Source organism: Panthera tigris, chromosome A2 (genome assembly GCF_018350195.1).
Source record: "Panthera tigris isolate Pti1 chromosome A2, P.tigris_Pti1_mat1.1, whole genome shotgun sequence".
In the NCBI taxonomy this organism is placed as follows: Eukaryota; Metazoa; Chordata; class Mammalia; order Carnivora; family Felidae; genus Panthera; species Panthera tigris.
Window position 1 is genome coordinate 41,517,516 of NC_056661.1, and position 21,607 is coordinate 41,539,122.

The following is a 21,607-nucleotide window of genomic DNA, read 5'->3' on the forward strand; positions in this document are numbered from 1 at the left end:
CCTTCCCTAATCATTCTTGATAGTTCTACCAGTTACCTCTCATTCTTCTCAGTTCTCTTCATATACCATACCTCCACTATTCTATGAATATATATAAAATGTATGTAATGAATAACACAGACATCAATAGTAAAAGTGCTACAAGCAACAAGTAGGAGAACTATGGGTTGTCTTAAGGGCCTTACCTTACCTCGCATATTTATTACAACAAATCTATACGGTAGGACCAATATTCCAACTTTACAGATGAAGAAACTGAGGCTTAGGAGAATCAATTAATGTGCCCAAGGTCACAAACCATTAAGTGGCAGACAGAGTTTGCCTGGATTGAGAAGCATACACATACCACTGGGCAAAACTTCCTAATAGTATTCATTAGATTTCCAAGTACATATGGGTTCTTCTGATTGGGCTGTACATGCTCTGAGAACTTTCATTGTCTTTTCCACCTCTGAGTATTACTGAGCTTCACACAGGACTCCTTCACTTAGGCAGCAATTAGAGAGTTATAATTCATTCATAAGCAATAAAATGACATTTTACATTTCCCGTTTTTTAATTTGAAATGCAACTAAAATCTAGAGGGCATTTACAACGCTTAATGGATAGGAGATGAGGTTTGGTGCTATAGCAGATTGCATTACTGGCGTCAACTCTTCACCTTTCCTGTATCTATGCCCTTGGCCATGTGACTTTGCGATAGCTGCCATTAAATGGACAGAGGACAGTTCCGTACCCTTGGCTTTGAGTTTGGCCATGTTTCTCATTATGGCCAACAGAAGATAGCATAAGTGATAATAATCCATGAGTGACCAAGATCTCTTATGATTCCATCTGTCCTTTTGCACCTATGCAATTGGCATGAGAATAGTTTCTACCAAAGGATTTCTCCTTCAGCCTGTGCCTCAGAATAAGATGCTGAATTATCTGAGCCATTCAGATGTGAAGCTTGAGCAGAGAAACCCAGCTTGCCCAAGCCAAGCTCTGCCAACTCCTAGCTGACCCATAAAAACATAAGCAAGACCAACTGAGTTCAGGAGAGCTACCCCAGTCTCTCACAAAAGTGAGAACTATATAAATTTCTCTTATTTTAGGTTACTGAAGTTTTCTGGTTAGTTTCTGTAGAGGATTATTGCACTTAATAGCTAATTCATATAAGTGAACTGCATTCTGATTCACAAATATTCCTTCCTCACCCCTAGATCTATACGCGAAATATGTTTCTGCCCCTCACCTTGGGCGTGTAGTTTGTCAATAGTATATCAACCTGTGGTAGGACTCAGCAGAAGCTCTAATGTGCTGGGAATAGTTTGGTTCAACGTTTTGCACTTGTGCCAGAAGTGTGGTGACTAAAATAAATCTTAGGTTTTCAGCTTTATTTCATAATTAGATAAGATTTGGGGGTACAGTTCTTGTGGAAGGGTTGAGTATAACTAGTGTACAAGAGACTGAAAGTGTATTTTGTGTGTAGAAGACTAAGAGAGGTAGATTATGGTGGATTACATTATTATTCGTAAATGCACTTATCCTCTTTGTCCTTTATCGGCTCTACTATGACGGCTGGCAAAAAAAAAAAAAAAAAAAAAAAAAAAAAAAGTGTGGGAAAAAAAACCAAAAAAACAAAAAAACAAAAAACCTGACATATGACCAGTCCTAGGCAAAGTTTTAAAAGCAACTTCACAGTTCAAGTAAGCCTCTTGGGTTTCTGCCTTCTGCTGTGAGAACGTGTACCAGATAAGGGCCTTTCTTAACCTGGGTTCCCCAGAAACAAAATCTGAGATGAGAAGGGTCTACTGAAGAATACTCTCGAAAGAAAAGAATGCTCTCAAAAGAAAAGTATAAAAAAAAGCATGATGAGGCAAAGGAGGATCCTGAAATTTAAAGTACTGTACATGAGGCCTCTGTTGATCCTCAGGGGCTTTCTGGAGCTGGTATAGGCTTCAGAATTGTCCTAAATTAAAGCAAAGGGATCAGGTTTTTGTACCCAGGCAGCAGCCTCTCATTGGCATGGGCACCACCCAAGAGGAAGCATAACCTTGCCTGAGACAGGTCCCTCTGCAAAGGGAAGTTCCCCAGTGAGGGATGAACCTGTGAGCTATTAGCAGCCTATCTACCAAGCAGACATGGGTAGGTGTCTAAAGCCCTACGCTGGTAGACCTGGATGGAATGCCATGCTATACACTGTGTGGCTGTACTTCTGCCCGGAGCCCAAAATGAAAAGCCACATGGAGCAGGGACACAGTCAATCCACAGCATGGAAGAGAGCCATGCTGACCCAACTCTGACCCACAGCTTTTCAGGCAGGTGAATAATATCTGTCCTCCGAAGCCTAAGAAATTTTTGGATTATTTCTTACCAAAGAAAAGTTGATGGATATACTTATAAAACAACAAAAAAGAGATTAGACTTCACATTTTAAAAATATGTACTTACATTTTTTGATAGAGAGAAAGTGTCATATATGCACATGTGCAAGTGGGGCAGAGAGAGAGTGAGAGAGAGAATCTTAAGCAGGCTCAATGCTCAGCATGAAGCCCTAGACAGGGCTTGATCTCACAACCTTGAGATCATGACCTGAGCCAAAGTCAAGGGTCTGTACAAGCTTCACTAAATAAGCCACCTAGAAGCCCCTTTACTTACATTTTTTAAACGTGCTTTTTAAAATTATGAACATGTATTTGTGTGTGTTGCTGCTGCATAAACTACCCTAATACTTAATAACCTAAACATAACTTATTGGCTGATGATTCTGAATTTGACCTGAGTTCAGCTTCGTGGTTTGTTTGCTAATTTTGCCTGATGTCATTCATGTAAGTCAATCATCCAATGGCTTAACTGGGACTGATGGTCTTGTGTGACTGACTACCAATTCTGGCCATTAGCTAATATTGGCTGTAGGCTCTGTCTTTAGGTGGCCTCTCAATCTCTAAAAGGCAAACCTGGACATCTTTACGTGGAGGTTTCAAGGCAGTAAAAGAACGAGAACATAAGCCCCCATCATTGGGCTGAGGCTCAAAATTCCCAATAACACCACTTTGGCTACATTTTTTTTATTGCTCAAATTCAAAAGGCCAGCCCAGGTTCAAGGGGAAGGGAAACCGATTTCTTTGCTTAAAGACAGGAGCAAGTACGCAAAGTGCCAAGAAAGGCATGGTTGCAGCCAGCTTTGCAAAAACAGTCTACCAATATTTTTCTCTGAAGACCGAGTTTGATCACGTTTATAGCCACCTTCCTTGCCCCTGTAAAGAACCCTCCAAATAGATGTAATCTTTTCAATTAGACAGTTGAAAACATTTACCCACTAGGGGTCAGTACTGAAGAGTCAATTCAAAAATAGAACCTGAGAGAAAGGAAGGAAACTAAGAACTCATCTGAGAAAGAGGAGGAGGAAGAAATGGGCTAACTTTACATAACATGGTGTATTAATCTGATATACAATCTAAAATTCCTCCCCTTCATTTGATTTTATTCTCTTCTGGTTAATGCTTACAAAACATTTGTATTTCTTACCTTCTGAATTTTACAATTTGGTATTAATTCTATTCCTTATTCCAGTCTATGACTTTGGTGGTGTGTGTGTCTATGTCTATATATGTGTGGTCAAAGTGGGGCGGGAAGAGGAATAATAAGACATAATCAGATTATTAATAATAAAATGGAAGAATAAAAATAATGATTCAGGAGGAAAACCCTGTGACTAATTTCTAGAAAAACGACAGAAGATATTTCCAAGAAAGTCATAATTGAAAACCATTTATAGCAGCAGACAATCATGGCAATATTTGACTAAAAAGAGAAACATCTATATTCCAGAATTTCCCATTATATGGAAATATGCCTTCCACTTACAAGCATATTCACAGAATATGTGGCTTGTTTCAAATAAAACCCTTCCAAATACATATATATATATATGTATGTATATATATATATATATATATATATATATATATATATATATTTTGTAGACATTCTTTTGTTCTTTTTAGCCACTTAGTTTAGCCACTAAGTGCTACAGAATCAACTCCATAGGGGTGATCTTTGTTTAATATTGGTGAAATAATCCAGTAAATTAGTACTAAACATAAACATGTATATCTTTCCATTGCACATTAGAACATTTTTTCTAATGGTAGGAGAAAGTGAGAAAGAGAGAAAACCTTTGGCCTGCAAGATTCAAACTTCAAAATTATCCAGCTGACATACACAGGTTTTGGATGGTTTTTCTTAGCAACACAAAAAAGCTTCACTAAGAATAGTTGAAGAATACGACAAATTGCCTAGCATATATAAACGTAAACACTTTTGTAGGCAAAGGGAATGGGCAGTGGTAACAGCAGTGCTGTCTGCTGTAGCACACGCCGGACTTTGGTATAAATGGGCCTTATCTGTATTCCAGAGCCTTCAGAATACTCACTGCAATTGGTAACGATTGGTAATCAGCAACTTTCTGCTGCTTTACATTCACAGAAGCGGCCAGCCCAAGTGAGTAGCAGCCATCAGATTAGATCACTAGCTATATTGTTCGGGTTGATTTTAATTGCCTGAAAAGGGTCATTACCATCTTCTGCAATATGTTAAGTTATTTTAAAGAGTGACTATTTCTGTAAGAACAAAAATGGACCAGGAGTCTGTTAGTGTTAGAAAGTGTAAGGAAATATTCAGTAAGATCGTGGCCCTGGTGGCATAAAAATCCTGTCCAAATCTGATTACATTGACAAACACACACACTTACCTGCAGAACTTTTTAAAACTCATATGGCAAGTAAACACAGATTCCCAAGCTGATGACCACAGAGAACCACCCAAATGTCACATCCTGCTTTATAAAATGCCAAGACTTCTGTTTCCATGGCAACTTTTACATATAGGCAACTCCAAGGTGAATGAGTTCATGATATTTAAGAGCAACAGGACAAACATTTGCATGGGAAAAGGTCCATCCAAGTGGACTACTTGAAACCTAGAAGCCACTTGCAAAAATATGACATCAGAGTGTGTTTAACACGGGAACTGCAGCTATCAGGGTGTTTGTTCTTTAAATTCAAAGCCTAGCTACACAATTGCATACATGGGGTACAAGTGCACAGAGCTACACACACTCATGTAGTCAGGCTTAAAAGATGCTGATAACTACATAAGGTCTGTTGTCTTGTTAACAGTAGCACACGAATGTCAATTCCCTGGTTTTGATTTTATACTATAGCCAAAACACAATACCACTGTGGGAGGAAGCTGGGTGAAGGACAGACAGACCTCTCTGTACTATTTTTTGAAACTCCCTATGAGTGTAGTTGCTTTAAAATAAAAAGTTTAAAAATATTAGTCACCAGGTCTCATCACCGACAAATAACTCAGAAAATCCTGTAAAGGATCAAGGAATGCCTGTTATTTCAACAGAACGGTTAATGTTTCTAGAAAGATCACTTAGTTGGGAAGCAGTGAGAGAGATATGGAATATCTCTATAAGGATAAGGGGGCTTTCTGTGTGTGTGTTTTTTTTAAGTAGGTTTCACACCCAGTGCAGACCCCACTGCGGGGCTTGAACTCATGATCCTGAGATCAAGACCTGAGCTGAGATCAAGAGTCGGATGCTTAATGGACTGGGACACCCAGGTGCCCCAAGGGGGCTTTCTATTGAAGGACAATTGGTAAGACTGTTAAATGCCCACAAGCCTGTCTTCCCCCATTTATAACTATGTAGCTCTTGATAGTTTAGGAAGATGTACTTTTGATTTGTTGTGAAGCATTTAGTTATTTCTTTCATATTCATTGTTTTACTCTAATAAATAATGGATCTTGAGAATTCCAAAATTACTCCCATTGCACTAAACTAAGACCCTTGCATCAAGGACCAGCCATCAGTACCGACAACCAAAGCTTATGCCCCCTTAGGGCATATGTTTGTCACAGAATTTTTCTAAGTTCAGACCATATCAAGATATTCATCTGTTGTCAATTAATAGTTTGCCACCCCAAAACTGTGCAAAATACAATAAAATCTTTAAATTATACACTAAAAATTTTAAGTCCAATAAAAAGAAGCCATAACATAAATAACTACAGTATAACTGCACGTGAATAAAAGAGATCAGCTCATCTTTTTTGATTGTGCAAATAGTCACCAAAACCCTAATATGCCGTGCCGCTCCATGCACAGACTATCAGGAAAGACAGATATTAAACAAATGCACAGTATCAATTGAATTCAAATCCATTATCCCTCTAAAGAAGAAAATTTTAAAACATAGTTGAGAGTGGAAGCCACACCTCCAAACCTAATCTGGAGGACACTAAAGGCTTCCCAGAAACAGTAGGATTAGAATTAAAGAGCATTCCTGGCAAAAATAACAGTGAATTAAGGGTGGACATGAGTTGGTATGTGAATGAGCGGCTTGGAGTTAGAGCCAAGGGTACAGGAATCTTGAAGCCAAAAGCAACATTCTGAGTTTTCAAGAAAGTTTTAAAAAGCTCTGTTAAGTTGGAAGTTCAAGGATGGGTGAGAAAAGAGAAGTCTCATGCAGACAGGCTCCATCAGTGGCATTTTCTCTGTAGGCTGTGGGTGTCCAATGATACAAGGTTTCTGGTTCATGGAACAATACAGCAGCATGTGTCAGAAAGACTGGAGAGGAGCGGAAGGTGGTTTCTTGATCTGCTGCATTTAGTAAGAACTTTAGGTAAGAACTGCAAAGGCAGTAAAGGGCTTGGAACCTGGCTGGTGGATAATCACATGAATGAAAGTTCTTGTATTTTTAATCAGTTGACTGGTTGCAGGGACAAAAGAGGACAGTACCGAAGACCACTTGGTGCCATGTGCCTTGAGGACCACAATGAGAAAAGATGAAAGAAGGTATCACCTTATGCTACAACCAGCTTGGGAGGAAAAATGACGATTCCCATTCTGACACAATGGCTTTGAAGTAGCAGATATCCAAAAGTTCTAAGAGATCTTAGAGCAAGGTGACAGAACACTCTGTAAAAGTCAGCTGCAGACCTCTGCTGAATATGAACATGACAGACAGGATCTCTGGTCACAGAGGTGCTCCAGCCACATGTTATAAACTCAGCACCCCCAAAAGCATAGTTCCCATGGGTTTATCAAACTCCATTGTGAGCCACGTCCTGTGATAGAAGCTGCTTTGCAATAGTAAGTAAAACAGATGTTGTGACTGTTTGTAGGATGATTACAGAATAGTAAACAAGGAATCAGATGAGATAGTTTCAAGTTATGATAAGTGCTTTGGGCGATATGAACAAAAAGAGACAAGCAGAGGGATTAGAGAGCACTCTTTCAATAAATATTTATATTGTGACCAAAAGTGTGATCAGCTGTCAAACTCTATGTGGAGTGTGCATGTGTGCGTGTGTGTGTGTGTGTGTGTGTGTGTGTGTGTGTGTGTGTGTATGTTTGGGGGTAAAGGATAGAATGGGCTACCAGGCAAAGGGATAAAATAAACTCTAAGATAGGAAGGAGGTCAACAAAACTGCAGACAATGGAGAGAAGCCTATGAAGTTCTTTCTCCCCAAAGCATGGCATGTGATGATGTTGGACGCAGGGGTAATGTTTAAATCCTACATGGCTTTGTAGATATTTAATAGTTCTGAATGCAATATAAAATCATTTAAGTGCTTTGAGGAGAGGAGTATTAATTTAACTTACATTTAAGAAAAAAATATTGCCCTGACTAGCATGCAGATAATGATTTGGGGGAGGAAGCAAGAGAGGAGGCAGAGAAACCAGCGCAGTTTTCCCTTGGGAGGAGATAGTGATTTGGAATAAAACAGAATCATGTGAGTGGAGATGGACAGAAGTGGACAAATCTGAGAAATATCACAATCGAAAGGACACACAAGATCTGAGTTGGACTAATTCCCTAGAATAAGAGTATTTGAAGTATTGTAATGGTCCCAAGCACTCTTTTTTCCCAAAGATAGCATACCGACAGCCTCATTTATCAGCAATATAATCAAAGTGGTTTTTGAATTACAGATTTCATCCCTGAACATTTGAAAGGCAATCAAAGTCAAGCAAGTTAGAAAAACAAATGGGACAAATTTGTTCTCCTGTTTTAGAACACAGAAAATTTACAATCTGAGTTATAAAGGCACCTAAGAGAGGGCTATGGAATTGCTATAACATATATAATCTATTACTCAGAATGCCAATATGTCTGCAATAAGGAATATGCATACTTCCTGAATTATTTTATCCTACTTAATAAAAGAGTCATTTTTTCTCACTTTTTGCAAGGCAGCTTCTTGCACAGTAAAGATTCTACAAATATTTACATTCCAAGTAGCAGAGCTGTTTGAGATGCCATAAAGTTCTGCCAGCACTTCTATTACAAACCCTTATTTCTTGTTTATAACATGTACATAAAAGGGGAGAAATAAAAATGTACCATGGATTGGAACCTGGCATACAAAGTTTCGACTAGGGGAAGGATTGCTCCTGCAGCAAATTTTCAAAAGAAATGTTCCGCTATATTTAGTAGATAAATGGGGGAGTGGTGCTACAAACCAAAAACCACTTAGCATAGTTGATTTGTTCCTGAAATTTTTACACAAATTAGATCTGAGACTGAGATCTGTTACACCTTAATTTCAAAGAAATGTTCTGTCTTCAACTATTCTGTGGCCAGCCCAATGCTCTAATTACTGCCAAACATCTTTGCAAAAAGGATAGTATCTCAGGCAGTGTTATCAAGCATAAGAACTAGTCTACCAGCATTAAGTGACTCGTAAATACATTTTAAAACCATAGGAGCACCTCTGAAAAACTCACCTTCAAAGAGACAAACTCCCTAAGATCAAAAGGCTTGAAAGTGAACTGGTGGCAGTAATTGAATCAGAGATGGCAAGCAAACATGGTCAGCATCAATTAATCCTCCTGCCATCTAACTGTCTCCATACTGGGAGTTAACATTATTTTACTGCTAAGACCTTACTAACCGGTGACTGGAAAAACACAGAACACTGAACCAGCCATGTGCATAATACAGTGATATACAGAACTGGCAGCTTTAAAGGGGCAATTATATCTGTATACCATTTAGGCACAAAACATTTCAAGAGCTAATGAGAACTTCAAGTTTCACACTTAAATTACGCAGTAAAAACAAAGAGAGAAGATGCGTACCGAATGTGTGAGGAGTTAGGAACTTATAAAAGAGAAGGACACTTATTTTGCTAGCAGAGCGAAGAGGCTATTAGTTTGTAATAACTGGGCATATATGAAATGTGACAGTGATAAAATTGAACATAAATCAGCAATGGAAAGGCTACAGCTTGCTGTCCGTAGCTAATCTTTGCTCCAAGTGAAATTGCTCAGCACTTTGGTCCTATTAAATGTTTTGCTGCCATTTTAAGGAATAATCAGGCTATCCGGGTGGGTTGTGAAGGATGCTGAAAAGTTGAGAGTTCTCTTGGAGAATGGACTTAATGCTTTCATGTCTTTGTGCTAACATTACTGATATCCAGACATTGAGAAGAACATGGAGGTGAATGTTATTGTCTGAGGCAGCCAGTGCCTGCATCTATTGCCCTACAAATCAATTAGCCACTGTGTCTGTTATACCACCTTCAGACAGGAGGGCCACACATATGCATTTAGCCTCACCATTTAGCTGAAACAAAAATGTGTAGCAATTCACTCTAGCTCCCGGGTGGATAGTGATCATTTCGAGGGTCCTCAAACTACATGTTGAATCTCAACTGACTTGAAGCAAACACTCAAAGATCATTAATTTCTGAGCAAATATATTTCCACTGGCAAGGCTGAACCCTATCAGATATCTTCTATGAACCACATTTACCAGAACCTGTCCCATTGCAATCAGTGACTGGCACATATTAGGCACTTCGTAAATGTTGCTCAAATGGATATGAGTATTAACCTACAGAACCTCCTCCCTGGTACCACAGCCCACCAAGGGTTAAAACCACAACCTCAGATGTCAGGTAATTGCAGCCAAAGCCATGTTACTGTTAGTAAACACAACTAGCAAAGCAAAAGTAACACATTTGACTTCAGTATTGAGACATAATAGCTCTTCCAAAGGCAATTATTCCTTTCAAACACTGTAGGGCTCTGACTCATTGTTCTGATTAATTCTTGTTTTTTAATCTATTTACAGATCAAGATTCTTTTTCAGCTCGTGTGATATTCATCTCTGTGGGGGTAAACAGAAACCACAGCTTGTAGAGTCCTCCTACTTTATATATATATATATATATATATATATATATATATATATATATATATATATATTCCTGCTCAATCATTTTTAAATTATTTCTGGATTTACCTACTCACCATATGAGCTGGGGGTTCTGACCTCCCTCCTGAACATCACACATCTCCCCTCCCTGCTCTCTGCGTTGCTTTCTCTAGCTCTGTTTTCCTCACATGATTTCAGGTGAACAAACTGGCCACCCCCTTCCCAGAGCTGTCTGTCCCCCTCTCTTTGGCTCGGACTAGAAATTGACTCTCTTCACCATAGCCGTACCATTTTGTTACTAAATCATTCCTCTGGGCACATCTTGTTGTACATCAATAAGTAAATGCAGTACAGGGAAGGACAGGCGGATTGGAGGGTCGTGCGGGGCTTTGCACAAGCACAGCCCATAAGCTGTTCATTCATTTCAATCAGTCAAAAATTTTTCTAATGGTGCTGTGTCTTGGGGTACCCAGTTGACACTTCCTGGTTTCCGTTCCTGGTAGTCTGTTAGCCGCTTGGTTAGCTTTGCACGGCTCCTTAGAGAAGAGAAAAGCAGCCAAGACCAGGTCCGAGCTCAGGAAAGCTGGACTATAGCCCATTCCAGACAAAACCTGGCAAATACACGCGGCAGAAGATTCTGTCCAAGACTGCAGATTGAAAAGTGGAAAGAAAATGAGGCTTGGAAAACTTGGTCGCTAATCGAAGAATCCTCCGCCCTAGTTTCCCCAGAGCTGGAGAGCAGGAAGAGGTTTGTGGCAAAAAGCTGTATCCCATTTCCACCCCCTGCACCGCGAACCTAGGATTCATCTTAAGTACCCTTGCATTTCACAACTTTTTTTTTTTTTTTTTCAACTTCACTAGCCAAATCCGCTGAGCTAAGGGCTAGCCAGTGGGATCACCTCGCATCTCCCCACGCTGGAGCTGGAGATGCAAAGTGTTCCCATCCTGGAAACCAATCCTCGCGCAAGAAGAAAAAAATTATCTCCCCAGAGCAAATCCGCTCCGAGACGCATCTCTTATTCTCCACTCGTCGGGGGCACATCCCCGCAAACAAACTTTAGGGCTAGGAGCCTTGAAGCCAGTGCGAAAAGTTTGCCAGGGCAGGTGGCTCACCGTAGTGCCCGGGGCCGGCGCAAGGAGCCGGGACTCTGAGACTTACCTGATTTCTGCAGTGCACGAGGCGCCCGCTCCGCCGGTGCGCCGGCCGCCGTTCTCCGGGGCCTGGAGGGCCGCCGTGCGCGCCCGCGCGAGCCTCCGCCGCAGCTCCCCGGTCCGCGCCGTTCCTGGCCGAGCCTGCGGCGCCCGCCCGCCGCCGCCGCCGCCGCCGCGCGCCAGGCTGCTGTGGCTGCTGCCGGCGCCGAGCAAGCGCTGCCTGCGCCTCCGCCGCCCAGGCTCCGGCTCCAGCGCGGGCACTGGAGGGAGGGGAGAAGGGGCGGGAGGGAGGGGCGGGAAGCGCGGCAGAGCAGCCAACGGGGTCCCGCGCCTAGCGCCGGCGGCGCCCCCCGCGCCCCCGCGCCGGCCAGGAGCCCGCGTCTCCCTGCGCTCTGCCGCGTGCGCCCACGTGCGTCCGGCCTCCGCAGGGCCCTGGGCGGCGGCGCGGGATGGGGCGGCGGTCAGCCTGTCACCGCTTGGTGGCCTCGTGCGCGCACAGCTGGGGCCTGGGGAGCACGGGGTTAAAGGTAGGAATTCCACTTCTAGGAAAGCCTCCTACAGCTGCGCTGCCGAAAGTGCGCAGAGCTTGCCACTGTCCTATTAAGGCGGATAATTATTAAGGCTTCGCTGTGTACCAGGTAGTGGACAGCGCAATTTAAGGGAATTGGTTCACGGCGTCCCCGGAGCGACCCTGAATCTATTATTGTCTCCTGACTTAATGATGAGGAAATTAATTTGCCTAAGGCCTCAATGCGTCAGTTATAAGAATAATCACAATTGTGTTCTGACAAGGGCCCTGTGAGGTGGGTCTTACCTGCATCTGGCTAAGTACATGCAGGCAGTGGTTGGTGAGAACACCTTGACTTCCGGTGAAAGCCTGCTGGATTCCTAAGCCCTCGCATTGGGGAAACTTCCTTCCAGTTCCCCGGGCAAAGGTTGTTCAGCGAGCTTTACTTGTGAGTGATAAACATTTGGAAACAACCTTCCTGTCCGTTATTAACAGAGCGTCTAATTAAAATACAGTGGGATACTTTGGGATATAAAGCAGCATCTATAGAGAGGGAGGTACATGTATTACTATTGGCATAGAATGACCTTCAAGAGGTCTTGTCAGGAGAAAAGTTAGTTCTGGAAACATAGTTACAGTTTTTGTGCTCATTTGCGCATCTCTGTATGCATATTTATGTGTGCACAGTTTCTAGAAGGATGTCCTAGGATACCGTTTTAACAATGCTTCTTGTGAGTAAAACTGTAATTGGGGCTGAATTTTATAATTCTTTGACATTGTTTTAAAAAGGTATCATAAGTTTACTTTCCCTTTGTGGTACAAAAAAAAAAAAAAATTCTAGTCATGTTTGTTTAATTAGGCCTAACAAATTCCCAGCCCTGTCTCCTCTTCTCTCCCGGTGATTCCTCCTGTCAGGGGACAAAACTCATCATCAAGGGCATTACTCTGGGCCAAAGAGACCTGAGAGGGGGTTTAAGGGAAATGCCTGTTTTGACTATTTCTCATTCTTGCTCTTTTACCCCCAAATAAGTAGCCCTGCCTGGTCCCCTGCAATTCAGAATAGAATTTGAATTGCCCGGAAGACTCTGGTTAAGGGCAGGGGGAGGGTGGTAAAAAAACAAAAGGCAGAGCCCAGGTCTGTAAGGTGTAGGGCAGGGCTCCCTACAATCATCCCCACAGGCAGGGCACTGACTATTCCCGGTGGCAAGAAGAAATTGCGTCAAAGGCTTGAGCGGGACAGGGTTCCCCTCAAAACTACTTCAGCAGTGATTTTCTCTCCCCCCATGAACACACAGTAGGGTCCTGGAATACACTGGGTCACTTTCTGTGATGTTGGCCATTTTTGTCCAACTTCTCACTTTATCGGGAAACTTTTCCTGTTAAGAGTCATGGCTGGATTACAAACAACAGCAACAAAAGGTGGCTTTATTTATGTTTGAAAAGGGGGGAGGCAAGGATAGATACAGCACGCTACTATAAATAAAATAATGTGCTTTTTCCCATCAGAATTAAATTGCAGTAAATTTGGGCTCCTTAAAGTCTCTCTACTTAGGAAAAGAAAAAAAAAAATAGAACAGGTATGGAAAGGTTGTTTATGGTCGTTTCAGTTGTTATTGGTTACTGTAAATAATCTTTTTGCTTGCAATCTGGGAACATGTTGGCAACCCCCCCGAGTGTGACAAAATGTTTTATTGAGTAGAACTGGTGTATTCTGGAAGGAACTGAGAAAATTTCACATGCAAATTATGCTGATGCCTGGCACCTAGCAGGTGCAATTACTGCCATGCCCACATCCATCAAAAGGAGTGCTTCTTTTCTTAATATTTTCAAGTTGATGCCTTAAAATGCATTTTCCTTCTAATGCATATGTGTATACCCTGTCCGGCAGGAAGGGAAAGAGCATTTTCATCAAGGAGGGGAACGTGGCCCTAGGCAGCACAATGACAGGGGGAAGACGGGAAAGAAGCTTCCGAAATTAGAAATCTAAAGCTGAACCCCTCACCACCCTCTCCAAATAATTAGTCATTTCCAAACTCAGATTACATTCCCTATGCTGGTGAAAACTGATTAGTACTGGAAAGGGATTTAATGGACTTTTTAATCTATGGTTGCAGCAGAAGGGGGGCATCTTAAATTTGGAGGAGTTATGATGAACATTTAGTGTGAGCCACAGTTTCATTGGCAGAACAGGTAAGAGGTGTATAAATATATGTATTTAGAGAGATACGCATCATTTTATTTCCTCTCTTTGCTCAAAATGTAAAGCATAATGTGAGTCAACTGAAAACCTGATATTTACCAAAAGTTGATACACAAGAGCAGGTTTAAATAAAATTCCCATCCAATTTCTGGGCCGGAAGCCCAGGAAATTAAAAAAAAAAAAAAATTAAAGGCACATGTGGGTCTTCTCAGTGTGAATGCCGGATGGAGTTTTTATTGAATTTGGCCTCAACTGATTGTAGCATTATAAGCAATTCTGCAGTTAAGTTTCAGCAGCCATTTAGATGGCAAATCCTTTTTTTAGGGTATTATAACTAAGAATAATAACTTCCTTTTTATATGGCACCTTTTATATCAAAGCACTTTAAAGTGTGCGATCATCTTCCCATTATTAAGATACCCCATCTGTGTTGGAATATAGAAGCCATTTCATGCCACTGACACCACATAACAGTTACTTGTTTGCCTGTTTATTGTGTAGCAAAAGAAAAAGAAGGAAAATATCTGCTAAAGCCACAGCCTGACACTCTCGGGTAAAAGTATAAATTGGAATGTAGCCAAGTTACTAAAACATACCTATTTCTATAAAAAGAGGTGTGGAGCCTTTCAGTTTCCATGGGTGGAAAGACAGGTCCTGTGGACAGTGCCACGTTACCATTACAAAGTTCTTGCTCATGTCCAGATGTAGCGATCATGCTGCTGAGCATATGGAATTGTTATCTCTAGTGCCGGGGTGCATGTTTCAGGGGGTTCTTTCAGTCAAACTAAAAAGTATTAATACATTGTCAGAATCCAAGCCAGAGTAAAAATAAGATGGCTGCGATGACTGGATAAGACAAGCAAAAAAATCTTTTCATGAAATTTTCACTTTAAATGTCTCATTGTGTAGTGAATATCCTTATTCAAGCAAATTCTCCACTTTTCTGGTGAGAGGGTCAAATTGGAGGATTCTGGAAACTTGAATGCATATAAAATGCTTAGCACTGTGCCTGGGACTTAGCTCTGAATACTAATCAAACATAACAAATTCAGGTACCTACTCATTTGTTTTCTCCTCTGAAGAAGTTTGCTGAATTTCCTGTCTACAGTGGCTCTGCTGTCATTCTCTATACTTCGCAGAACATATCCCTATGTGACATTTTTTTTTTTTAACATCTGTTTTGTATTGCCAGAATCCCTCGCTAGAATGAAAGCTTCACGAAAGTAGGGACTTTGTTTTGTTTACTGCTGCGTTCACAGCCCCCAGCACATACCTGACATATACATGATAGGTGTACCATAAATGTTTAATGATTGAAAGGACTTCCAATGTGCCAGGCACTGTATTAATTGCTTATACACAGTACTTTGCAACCCACACAACAGCCCCATGGAATAACTGTTGTTTTACCACCTTTTTATAGATGAAGGCACTAAAACACAAAAGTGAAGTTATGTATTTGGAAGCTCTTTCTTCGGAGATTGCGCGAGGTATGGGTAGCAGGAGTTGGCTTTGAATCCAGGGGTTGAATGCCAGCCTCTGCTCTGTGTACATCCCTGTAAGTTTGAGTAGATTTTGTTACCCATCTAGTCCAGCCCTTCTCACACTTTAATAATGCCTGCTACAGGGGATCTGATTCAAATGCAGAATCTGGTTGAGCAGGCCTGGGGTAAGGCCCAAAACTGTGCATTTCTACCAAGCCCCGAGAAGATGCCAGTGCTGCTGGTCCCCAGACTAGACTTTGACGAGCTAGGATATGGTCCAGAAATTTCATGCGAACATATAAGCCAGCTGGCACATTCCAAACTTTAGGGATATAAATTAATGGGAGTTAAAAACAGTATTTAGAATTACTTATGAAACCATAGAATTCAACTTACTTCTTCTAGGTTTACAGTGACTAGTCGAGTACAATCTCAATAAATATTAATTTCTCATACAGAGGAAGAGACTGAGGCACATAAAGTTTATGTAACTTTTCCCAGTTCAGGGAAGGTAGAGCAAGGGAGCCTGCTACCTGTCCTTTTCTCTTTCTGATCAGAAGTCTTTGGCTCCTCTCCATCAGTTTCTTGAAGGTAGATTTCATGGAAATTTGAAATGGTAACACAGTGACAAGGTTAAGAAAGTTGGTGAAGAGGGTGTCCACAAACGTAGTTAGCAATTTAGCGATTGCACTTTGGTAGGGATGAGGTTGTTGCAAACTGTGAAAAAATGGGGCCGTTTGAAGTTCACAGCTCTTAAATTGAAAACCTAGGGGCACCTCGGTGGCTCAGTCAACCAAGCATCGACTCTTGATATCAGCACAGGTTGTGATCTCGTGGTTGTGAGATGAAGCCCCAAGTTGGACTCTGTGCTGATCATGGAGCCTGCTTGGGATTCCCTCTCTCTCCCTCTCTCTCTGCCTCTCCCCTGCCTGTGCTGTCTCTCTCACACACAAAATAAAGAAAGAAAAATTTCAAAAAAGAAAACCTATAACTTAGCACCCTAAAGACAACTGCATATAAAGACTCCCTAATGTATGTGACTATACAAAAGCAATGTAGGCTTCAAATTTGGTAACTTTATGTTATTTTCTTTTCCTCAGGTATAAATGAGAATAACACTGTCTTTCCCATTTAAATATGATCATGTTTTAAAAAAGAAATTATTGGGGTGCCTGGGTGGCTCAGTTGGTTAAGTGTCTCACTTCGGCTCAGGCTATGATCTCACGGTGCATGAGTTTGAGCCCTGTGTCAGGCCCTGTGCTGACAGCTCAGAGCCTGGAGCCTGCTTCAGATTCTGTTGTCTCTACTCTCTGCCCCTCCCCCATTCATTCTCTTGTTCTCTCTCTCTTTCAAAAATAATAAACATTAAAAAAAAAGAAATTATTATATACATGTCACTTCACTGAAAATATGAACTTTGTTCAAAGTGGGTTTACGTTCCATGATTTTATTTCATTGTTTCTTTAGTATGGGTTTTAATAATTATTTTATCAGTCTATCTAAAATGCTTTCCCCAAGACTGCCAACATTTCTTGGAATAAAGATGAAGATTTTTTCATATGCTAAAATGTAGAAAATATTATTTATATATTTATATTTTAATTCTGTTCACATTGCTATTATGATGCTAATTTTTTGACAGTGGTAAATTTATTGACATTAAAAGTGGGCTTCTGCTCTATGTGTATCTTTGAAATTCTTTACATACCTAAAAACAGCTTAGCTGATATGTTTGAGATAAAGGGCATTTTCTAAACTTGAGGCAAAAGAAAATGCTTCACAGGGGAGTTTGAGAATGAAAAACAAAAAGTGTTCCTTTGTGAATAAAGGAACTTGTATTTTTAAGTATTTTTTTTAAAGTGTATTTGTATGAAGTATAAAGAATGAAAATAATGATTCTTTTAGTTGCCTCTAGCTGCTAGAACAAATTACCACGGACTGGGTGGCTTAAACCACAAACATTTATTTTTTTATACTTCTGGAGGCTCCGAATCTGAGGTCAAGGTGCCAGCATGGTTGGGTTCTGGTGAATGTCCTCTTCCTTGTTTACAGATGGCATCTTGTTGTATCTTCACATGGCAGAGAGCAAAGAGAGAGTGTGTATTCATGTGGGAGCAGGAGACTGCAAGCCGGCTGTCTGGTCTCTTCCTGTAGAGGGCACTGATTCCTTTCAGGAGGGCTCCACCCTCATGACCTCTGCACCTCTCAAAGGTTCTACCCCTTAATACCATCACATTAAGGCATAGGATTTCAACATGTGAATTCTTTGGCTGAACACAAGCATTCAGTCCATAACAATGATACAGAGTAGGTTGAGGTGAACTACTGTGCTAGATAGAAAACATTGTAGCGCCAGCTAAGAGACAAGCAAGGAGAAGTTTGTGTTGATTTAGCGGCTACCATCAGATCCTTATGAGCCTACAGAGTAGTATGAAATAACATTTGACAACATTTATAGGCATCTATATCAAATGGGTTTTTCAGTCTCTGAAAAAGGCAACATAAGAAGTAGTTTTCTATTTCATCCAGTTTACCCCACTGAAATACTTTTTCTGTAATAATCTGGTGAGCCATTAATATGAGTAGCCTTAGATATAAACTAACACAGAGTGATCCATTCTGTCGTCATTGTAGAATATCTCATGATGGCCACTTGATCTACAAAAATAAGATCTGTTTCCCCTATTTGCTAGTCACCGAGCACTACTGTGAGAAAGGAATCATTTCTGTACCTAGTCACAACCAGCCAAACACCATGAACCCTTTCCTTCCTCTACAGGTTGGTGGGTGAGCAGCTGATATCTCAGGTTCTGATGCCTACCTCGGGACCTTTCCCATGGCCCAGCGCACCATACACATTAAAAATGTTCATGGAATGAACATGCATCAAGTGGTAAGTTTCTAAAATTCTTTTTGATTACATGTCACTCATTTTGATCATGTACTTTTGATATTTTTTTTTCATTCTTGTCAAAATGATTAAAGGAAAAGAGATTTTTCTCATTGAAACACATACTTCGTTATGCTAAAATATCCTTTTGAGAAACTAATAACTAGAATCTTTTAGCCTAGTGGTTCTGAGACTTTTGCTGCACATTTGAATCACTTGGGGGACTTGAAAAATCTAGATGCCCTGGCTGTACCTCATGCTCATTAGTTTGGAATTTCTGGGGTTTTGTACCCAGGCATCAGTATTTTTAAAAATGCTCTTGTGATTCAGCTATGTGGCAAAGTTTGAGAAGAATCATGGGTTAAGTTAGCCAGCACCCCCCCACACCAAAAGGTGTACTGAAGGTGTTACCCCCCGGTACCTGTGAACATGACCTTATTTGGAAATAGGATCTTTACAGATGTAATAAAATTAAGATGAGGTTTTAACGGATTAGGATCAACCCTAATTCAGTGACTGCTGTGCTTTTATAAGGAGGGGAATTTGGATACAGACATATGGAGACAGGGGGATTCTATGTGAAGACATAGAGACAGACAGACACAGAAGGAAGATGGCTATGTGGAAATGGAGACTGAGAGTAGCACTGTGCAGCAGCAAGCCAGAAAGCACCAAGGATTTCCACATGCCACCAGAAGTCAGAAGAGCGTCGTGGGATAGACTCTGCCTCTGAGCCACCGAGAAGGAACCCACCCTGCCGATAACCTTGATTTTGGACATCTGGCTTCCAGAACTATGAGCAAATACATTTCTGTTGTTTAAGGTACTGAGTTTGTGATGACTTATTACTAGCAGACAAATACAGCACTTCTTAGTCAAGCCAAGGACCAGGCTGGCTTGCAGTATGTGGTTCCTCCTTTCATCTCCTTTAGCCATGGAGTTGAATTAGTGGGTGGGTTCTAAATTAATAGCCGTTTTCACGGGCTATGCCAGAAGAAATATGCTACCTCCTTTTTCCTCCTTCATGCCCCACCACTGCCATTAAGTCAGGCAGAAAAATTCTAAGCACTTATTTTGATGAAACATTTCTTTGGGTCATTATAGTTGTAGGTATTAGATTTTGCCATTTGCTATTCCAAGCATTTGCTTGCTTACACACTTCCTATCATGGTCCGTAAAATACTGTGTGAGTGACATTACTCTCATATTTTCTAACCAAGTCTACTTGCTGCAGAACGTAGTCAGTATAACCAAAACATTTTAAGGTCAAAAACAAAGAAGATGAGGGAGCCTCCTTTTTCTCGAATCTTTTGGCTCAGATAATAAGTTCCCAAATATGTTTTCCCATAAAACCATCTCTTCTATTGTTTCTTTACTTATTATGAAATGAACCTAAAAACCAACCTATTTAAAGGCGAGATTGAAGGAGAGTTTAGGTGACGCTTAACCATCTTCAAACTGTTAGCACAGTTTTCCACAATCACTGGAAAGACAAGTGTAGGAATGAGTTGGTCATGGATGCCAAAAGTTAGCAATCAAAAGCAACTCTCTTCCCAATAAGCCATTTTAGATAACTGAATAACTATGAGTGTGACATGATATTCTTATGGAGATGATACTCTGGTTATAGCTCGAATGTGTGCAAAACTTCAGGGCCAGTCTAGAAAGTTTATAAGCTAGAACCCCCAAAGTGACTGTCGTGTGTCTGACACCCCAGCGAACAGAAACTAGAGCTACAAATGCAGGTATGCAATCATAAAAGCATTGAGAGAATTATCAAGTGACGTGTTATTTTGACAGTTAAAAAACTCAAAATAGAAATAACTTACATTTAGGGGTTAGGAAGTCACATGGATGAAGTACCACTGGGGGAGAGAAACCTTCGAACTTCTCTTGTCAAAGATTGCTAAATCTTTGAAATAAGCATTACTAATATGTTTGGCTAATTCTCTTTTGACCACCAGGCAAACGCATTTCGTTGGGGCTGTTCCTGGCTTTTACATTCTCATGATCCCCAGCAGGAAAAACACACATAATAAAAGGGAGGTGGAGGAATAATATTACCCAGGCGATTGCCTAGGAAAAGAACTCTTATGCTTTAAGAGCCAAAGTATTTTATACACAGCTAATGGCTGACTGACTACATGGTGTGTGGCTCCAGGTGTGAAGTGAAAACTATGGAACCATTTTTTCAAAACAAAGGGGAAAAGTGTGTGTACCAATAAACGCTTTTTTCTTTCTCCCATGGTCTGTCTCTCTTGAGTTGTGATGATGTTTTATATTTGCTGGTTAATGTTGTTCTAAGTAAAGGAGAATTTAAATTGTTAATTTTTAGCATGAAGTTCACCGTGTCTTTTTATGTTGTATGGTGTCAATTTCAAATGCATGTATAAGAGCTTTTAACTTACATGCGGAACTTACGGTTTGTATTCTGTGGCTTCTACATGCATAGCATAGGTATTTTGTTCTTCCCACAACAATAGAAACACTGGACAAAGCTAACTCAGCTGTTGTTACTTAATCTGATTTGCATACATTTTACCCATACTCTATTTTTGGCTCATTGATGAAGAAGGAAAGAAGGAAAGGAGAAGGCAACATGGGTTGTCCTGGCATTCACTCTCCTCCGTTGTCATAATTTTCACATGCATGTTGGCTAGTACAGGGAAGTCGTAACATGTAAGAAAAGACTTCATAGGTTCTTTGGTAGTATTTCTGAGAATGCCATTGCTCTCTTTCTGCATTTGAAGCAAAATTCTAATTACAATGGAAAATGTGGCCTCTCAGGGCTGTCAGCACCTTGCTTACTCAGTTGTAGACATAATCAGCTTGCTTTTTACTCAGCTTGGGTCTGACTGAATTCCCATGCAGAATGGGTGTGCTGGAAGTCTGTGCATATGGAGCTCAGTGAATGGTGCATGTCAGACATTCAGATTGTACATATATCCTCTGCTGATGCACATACCCTATTGTCCAGTGGATTTCACTTACAGAACACATGTTCAAATATAAAATTACCGAGGCTTTCCAGACAGCCACAGCATAGCATTAAACCAAAAAGAGGACAGCTACATAGGTAATGCTGGTTGCCCTGGGCAAAGCCAATATGAGCCTATAATTACAATTTTCAAATTTAGCTCTGCCTTTTTAGCA

At 40.8% G+C, this 21,607-nt stretch overlaps 1 protein-coding gene and 1 long non-coding RNA gene across 2 annotated transcripts in view; one reads left to right on the top strand and one right to left on the bottom strand.

Moving 5' to 3' along the window:
• The window catches only part of CNTN3 (contactin 3), a 331,683-nt gene extending 320,254 nt beyond the window's left edge, over positions 1 to 11,429 (bottom strand). The window contains exon 1 of the mRNA XM_042977355.1: positions 11,380 to 11,429. The gene's annotated coding sequence lies outside the window, so the exon portion shown is untranslated. The remainder of the gene's footprint in view (positions 1 to 11,379) is intronic.
• Positions 11,430 to 11,815: 386 nt separating this feature from the next.
• LOC122236405 lies at positions 11,816 to 20,758 on the top strand. Its single transcript, XR_006214463.1, has 3 exons — positions 11,816 to 11,899; positions 18,344 to 18,457; positions 18,989 to 20,758. It is a non-coding gene; the product is annotated as an uncharacterized LOC122236405 (long non-coding RNA).
• Positions 20,759 to 21,607: the final 849 nt, after the last annotated feature.